The sequence below is a fragment of the Prunus mume genome, linkage group LG1 (assembly GCF_029339155.1).
Source record: "Prunus mume cultivar Tortuosa linkage group LG1, ASM2933915v1, whole genome shotgun sequence".
Classification (NCBI taxonomy): domain Eukaryota; kingdom Viridiplantae; phylum Streptophyta; class Magnoliopsida; order Rosales; family Rosaceae; genus Prunus; species Prunus mume.
The window spans coordinates 29,311,737-29,317,915 of record NC_142698.1 but is presented as its reverse complement, the minus strand read 5'-3'; the positions used below and the strand labels follow the sequence as shown (position 1 = coordinate 29,317,915).

The window sequence follows — 6,179 nt, the reverse complement described above, 5'->3', positions numbered from 1 at the left end:
TGGATGGGACGAGATGAGATCATTCAGCCTGAGGTCCATCGTGGGCTGTGCCAGTTATTAAATTATATTCCTTTTAGAGAAAAATAATGCATAATATTATTATATTTATATATTTCTCTAATAATATAATTTAAAAATCAATGATTTTTTTAATAAAGAAAATAATGATTTTATTTTGCAAGTCTTAATTTTTGAAACTCGAACAATAGTCTAGCCCTTTTCTATTTAAATATGCTTAAAGAAAAGTCAATGGGTTCTTTTTCCAAGAAATAATAAATCTTTTTCGTATATACATAATTGTAAAACAAATTGAAATGAAATTAAAAAAAAAAAGAACCAAAAAAGAAAAAAGAAAAAAGAAAAAGCAATACATAAGTTGAGCTTGGTGTGGACCCATATCGGCCCTTTTAGTGGCCTGGCCTGGTCCTATATGGGCTGGGGTTGTGTGCTCGGGTTGGACTTAATGATGTTCATAAATGAGTGGACTCGGCCTGTCCCGTTTATTAAATGGGTCGACTCCAAACGGGCCTCTAATTTTGAGGGTATTTGATTTCAGATTTTAATGTGGAACCCACATGGGGTAGGCTAGTTGGCTAGAGCAGTGATGCTGCCTCCTTACACCCAATCCCTTACCTCTATATTATATTAGTTTAAGAGTAGTTTATATTATCACTTGTATTTATACAAAAAAAAAAAAGAAAAAGAAAGATTATCACTTGTATCAAAATAAATAAATAAAAACTCGCAATGAGCTAAATGTAGAGGCTATTCTTGTACTGGAGGTCCTAGGTTCAGTTTCCTCTTCTCCTGTATCGCTTGTATTAAAAAAAAAAAAAAATCCAAACTCACCCTTGTACCTCATCGTTATCACTTTCTATAATCATATGTTTTTTTTTTTCTTTCTTTTGGTTCATCACCTTCTATGCAGTTTCTCTCATTGTTTCCATTTTCCATATTTCAGATTGTCTCCATTTTAAAGCTAAAAAATCCCAATCCGTTTTTTAGTTCTCTCCTCCCTATTTTTTCAGATCTCATTTAACCAAACCAAAGTTTTTCCAAAAAAAATATCAAGCCATCTTTTTTATCTCTCTCTCTCCCTCTTTTTTCTTCTTTTCTTTTGTTCGTCACTTTCTCTTCTCTGGTGCAATGTCTTCATCTTTGTTTATCCACTTTTCCAATCACAATATAATTTTTTTTTTTTCAGTATGTTCACATGAAAATGACATTTTTGTTTTCTGAAATCAGCTGAAGATGTTAAGAGAGTAAAGCTGACCCAAATGAAATTAAGAAAAAAAGGGTGGAAAGATGGAGAGGAGAGAGAAACAACCACTCTTTTCTTGGCGCAAATGGCCTTTCAGTATATAAAATCAAATTCCTCAGTTTGGATAATTATGAAAATGATATAATTATGGGAGTGGACCAAGAAGAGAGATGGGGAAGTGAATTTTTTTTTTTTGATACAAACATATTCTATTATAAACTAATTTAAACTACGAGAAGGGGAATTCGAACTCTCAGTTGCATATTAGGGAAGTGAATCAAACGGCACAGAAACTTATCAACCTTAAAAAAAAGAAGATAATAATATGATAATTAAAGATAACATTAAAAATAAGAGAATTTCAAAGTAACGTGATACCAAAAGTAGTAAAGGAGGGGAATCAGATCCTATTTCCAAACCCTGGAGTCCCAAAAGATTAATTCTTAAATCAGTAATGGCAAATTCATTGCATTTTAATATGCCGAGTTGCAGACCCTCGCACCACAAACAAAACATTAATGGCATGGATGGCTTCAATGTTCATATAGCTCTCACCACCTTGGATCGACTGATGTGCAATGGTCATTTTAAAACATGGATTTTGGAAAACTAAAGTGATGTGCATGTTTTTTATAGTCCTTTTCGCATGCTAGTTGGGATATTTTTAATTAAAGGCTTTTGGAGGTCGTCTTATGCCCAAGACCGGTCTATTTTTTGACATGCTAGTTGGGATATTTTTCATTGTTTTATGGGAAAATAGCGGTTTTGTCCCCTGAATTATATCATAATTATTGTTAATTCATACTCTCGATTATTTTTTTGGTAAATTAAGGACACAAATTTATTAAAAATAGTCAATTTGGTCCCTACTGTCAGATTTTGACTGATTTCTTCCATTTCTCCGTTACTCATCCCTATGATGCGCACGCAACCCCTTTAAGAAGGGAAAAATCTCCACTTCATCTTCCACTTCGACTAAATTATACAAAACCATCGAGATCGCGTCATTTGGGCAAAATAATGTTTTAGGGTTTCAAGAATGGGTAAATGCGACTTTCGATTTGAGAGGATTCAGTACGATTGCTAAAACTAATTGGGCGGAGTGAAGATTCGTTTCAAATTTGGGGGGTAATACAGAGAGATTTTGATCGACTTTGGGAGCGATTGTTCGAGGAGATATCTACTGTCTTAAGAGATGGTGGAGAGCATCCGAAGTACTGTAAGCATCTACTTTCCTAACTTCTCTCCACTTCATGAGTTTTGACGAATATTATACCATTATGTTTGTATGAATCAATGAAAAAGATAGTTTTATTTATTTATTCAATGGTCCCTTTTATACCAGTTTTGGTTTAGAAAAATATTTGTTCCATGGTGTCCCATTTTATGTCTTGTTGTGAGACTCCTTCAATGGGAGTTGTATAATACGTTTTATTCATGCATGGTCCCTTATTTTTCTATCAGTTTAGCGGTGAAAGATTTGTTCTCTATGATGAGTTTTAATTTTGCAGTTATTTTTGTACTTTAGTAAGTTGGTATAGGTGTTGAGTAGTAGACAAATGTGGTAGATAAACATTAACTATTCTGCATTTTGAACTATGCAGCTGATCGTGACAATTTTATCCTGAAAATTCACCATGGAGGCTATGTTGCAGATGAGTTCTATTTTGGGTGGCACTGTGCACTGGAGTGACAACCATTGCAAAGATTATGTGTCCATGTTGGATTTGTATGAGTTGACAGTAAAGCTTGGGTACACAAAAAAGACAAGTAGGTTCTTTTACAAGAAAAAAAAAAGTGGGTTGGGTTCCAATTATCATAGACAAAGATTATCTTGAGTTTGTGAAGCACCAAGTCCTCAAGACAACTAGTTGTGATATACATTACTAACATCTCACAACAAGAGCATATATTAGAGAGCCAAGCTTTTGTTCCAAGTAGTGCAACACAAGGCAACAAAGGTAAACAACATGCCATTGAACGTGTTGATGTGGGTGGTAAAGGTTTTGTAGATGTGGATGTGGATTTAAAGACAGATGATGATGATGGAAATGCATATGGTTATAGGGATGATGAAGAGTTTGTCAATGATGACCAGTTTGGTGAAGCTTTTGTAGATGATCAATTTGATGAAGGTTTTGTAGATGCTCACTTTGGTGAAGGTTTTGCAGATGATGTCTTTGATGATGATTTGAACAATTATGGTGAGTCAGTTAATATGGATGAGTTTGTAGATGTTGATGTGCAAGATGAAGAAGAAGATGAGGAAGAACCTGGAGTAAAAGATTATGTGTATAGTGAAACTAAGTTTGAGCAAAGTGATGAAGAAGATGAGAGGGTTTATTGTAGATTTGTTGTAAATAAAGATGAAGAAGACCATGAGAAAGAACTAGGTGAGGCAAACATTGATGATTTGAGAAGTGCTCATGATTTTGAGGATGAGGAAAATACTACAGTGAGAGGGAAAACCAAAAGAAGAGCCCTTAGACTTAAGCAATATTATAGAGATCATGACTTGAGGTTTCCCAAATTTAGTTTAGAGCTTGAATTCCCAACCATGACAGAGTACAGAGAAGCTATTCGATACTATGCTAATAGTTGTGCCAGGTTACTGAAGTTTATGAAGAAAAAGCCTAGTAGGCTTAGAATTAAATGCAATGGAAAACCAGAGAAGGGTCCTTGTCATTGGGTACTATATGCATTTCATGTTGGGAAATGTCTGATTATTAGAGTGAAGACTTTGGTAGAATAGCACACATGTGGGAGAGAGGAAAGAAGCAGATTTGCCACTTCTAGTTGGTTAGTTGCAAGATTTGATGAGGAGCTTAGGACAAATCCTAATATTTCAGTGGGAGATTTCATGAAATTAGTAAGGAAGCATTATTTTATATAAAGCAACGTAAATGGCTCAAGAGAAGATTCAAGGGTCAATTGAAGAACAATATGCAAAGCTATGAGACTATTGAGAGGAGATTAAGAAACAAAATCTAGGTAGCACAGTCCTTGTAAAGACAACTTTGAGAGATGAAGATTCAGTTTTTCAGAGGATGTATGTATGCTTTGATGCTTGTAAGAGAAGATTCTTAGAAGATCGTAGGACAATAATGGGATTTGATGCTACTTCATCAAATGAGCTCATCTAGGTCAACTACTTACTGATGTTGGAATCGATGCCAACAATGGCATGTTCCTAAAAGTATTTGGTATGGTGGAGATTGAGAACATGGAGTGTTGGACTTGGTTCGTAGAAATATTCTCCAGAGATGTAGATATCACAGATGATAATGGGTGGTGATCATTACAGACAAGCAAAAAGGTTTAGGAAGAGAAATAGAAGACTTAGTGCTTGCTGCTAAGCACATACATTGTGTTAGGCATCTCCATGCAAACTTTAGGACAACTAGTCATGGTAGTTTGGCTTTGAAACAGAGATTATGGGCTGCAGCTAGAGCCACTACAGTTCCATAGTGGGAAGCAGAGATGGAGAAGATAAAGGATTTGTCTGGATAAGCTTACAAATGGCTGGAAGATAGGCCTGCAAGCCATTGGAGTATATCACATTTCAAAACTGGGGGAATGTGCGATATGTTGCTCAATAATATATGTGAGTGTTTCAATTATGCTATTTTAGAAGCTAGGGACAAACTAATATTGATGCTAGAGAGATTACGAAGTTATTTAATGTTGAGAATTGCGAGGCAAAGAGAAATACAGTGGACTCAGAAGGTTGGATCAAAGATTGTAAAGATAATGCGAATGGGTCATGGATTGCTTAGCATGCTGGAGGAGGAGGGGGGGGGAGGGCAATATGTTATGTATTTGAATTGGCAATCTTTGTGGTCTTCCTTGTTGCTATGTACTGCTTGAAATCTCAAGGCAACAGAGGAGTCTCATGCAATATGTGAATCCTACTTATTTTAGGGATGCATATGATAGAGCATATGAGAATTTCATATCCCTAATGCCTAGTCAAGATTTATGAGTGAAAACAAGCAATCCAACCATCAAACCTCTTGTGTACCACAAACAAGCTGGAAGGCCAAAGAAATCTAAGATGAGAGGGACATATGAGATTCCAAAAGGTGCTACAAAATTGAGGAGGTATGATATAGTTACACACTACAGAATATGTGCCCAAGAAGGGCATAATGCAATTAATTGTGGTCAAAATGATAGAGAAAGGCAAACTGGCAATTCAGAAAGGCCAAGGCAAGCTGGAAATAGGCGAGGTAGAAGGCCAAGGGAAGCTGTAAATAGGCAAGATGCACCTACCAAACCGGTAAGAACCCAAACTACTGCTAGCCAAACTCCCCACTCTAGACCAATGAGAATGACAAAACTATGGGTATGATGCTGCTTGGTATTATTTGATTTTATGCTTGATATTATTTGATGTCGCTTGATATTATTTTATGATGCTTGGTATTGATTTTGGCTTTACTTTATGGTTTTATGCTTTGTATTATTTGACGTTGGTGAATGGGGATAAGGCATGCAGAGGCAGATGCACTTCAACTGCAGGAATGGGAGGTAGAGACATTGCTCTAAATGTAAGACTCGGAGGGAGATGCACTACTCCAACTATAGGAATGAGAGGGACAAACCGCCAACCAAATGCAACCTAACCTACAGTTTTTGTGTTTGCAAGTGGAACACAGGTTGAGTTAGTGGTTACTTGTCAATCCCCAAATTTCAAATCACTTGCAAAGAAGGCAAAGTCTAGGCCATGACAGTGACCTTATAATGGTGAAACTGTTTGATAATGCAATTGCCTTGTAATTGTGAATTTGTTTTGGCAAGACTTTTGTAATTGTGAACTTGTTTGTTTTTGTAAGTCTTTTGTAATGCTATGAACTTGTGGTTTTTAACCAGTCCTTTGTAATGCTCTGCACTTATGGTATTTACCAAGTCTTTTGTA

At 35.9% G+C, this 6,179-nt stretch overlaps 1 pseudogene; it reads left to right on the top strand.

Annotated features, from left to right (window-relative positions):
- The first annotated feature begins 2,874 nt into the window (after nt 1-2,874).
- On the top strand, nt 2,875-6,179 carry LOC148921541 (uncharacterized; annotated as a pseudogene).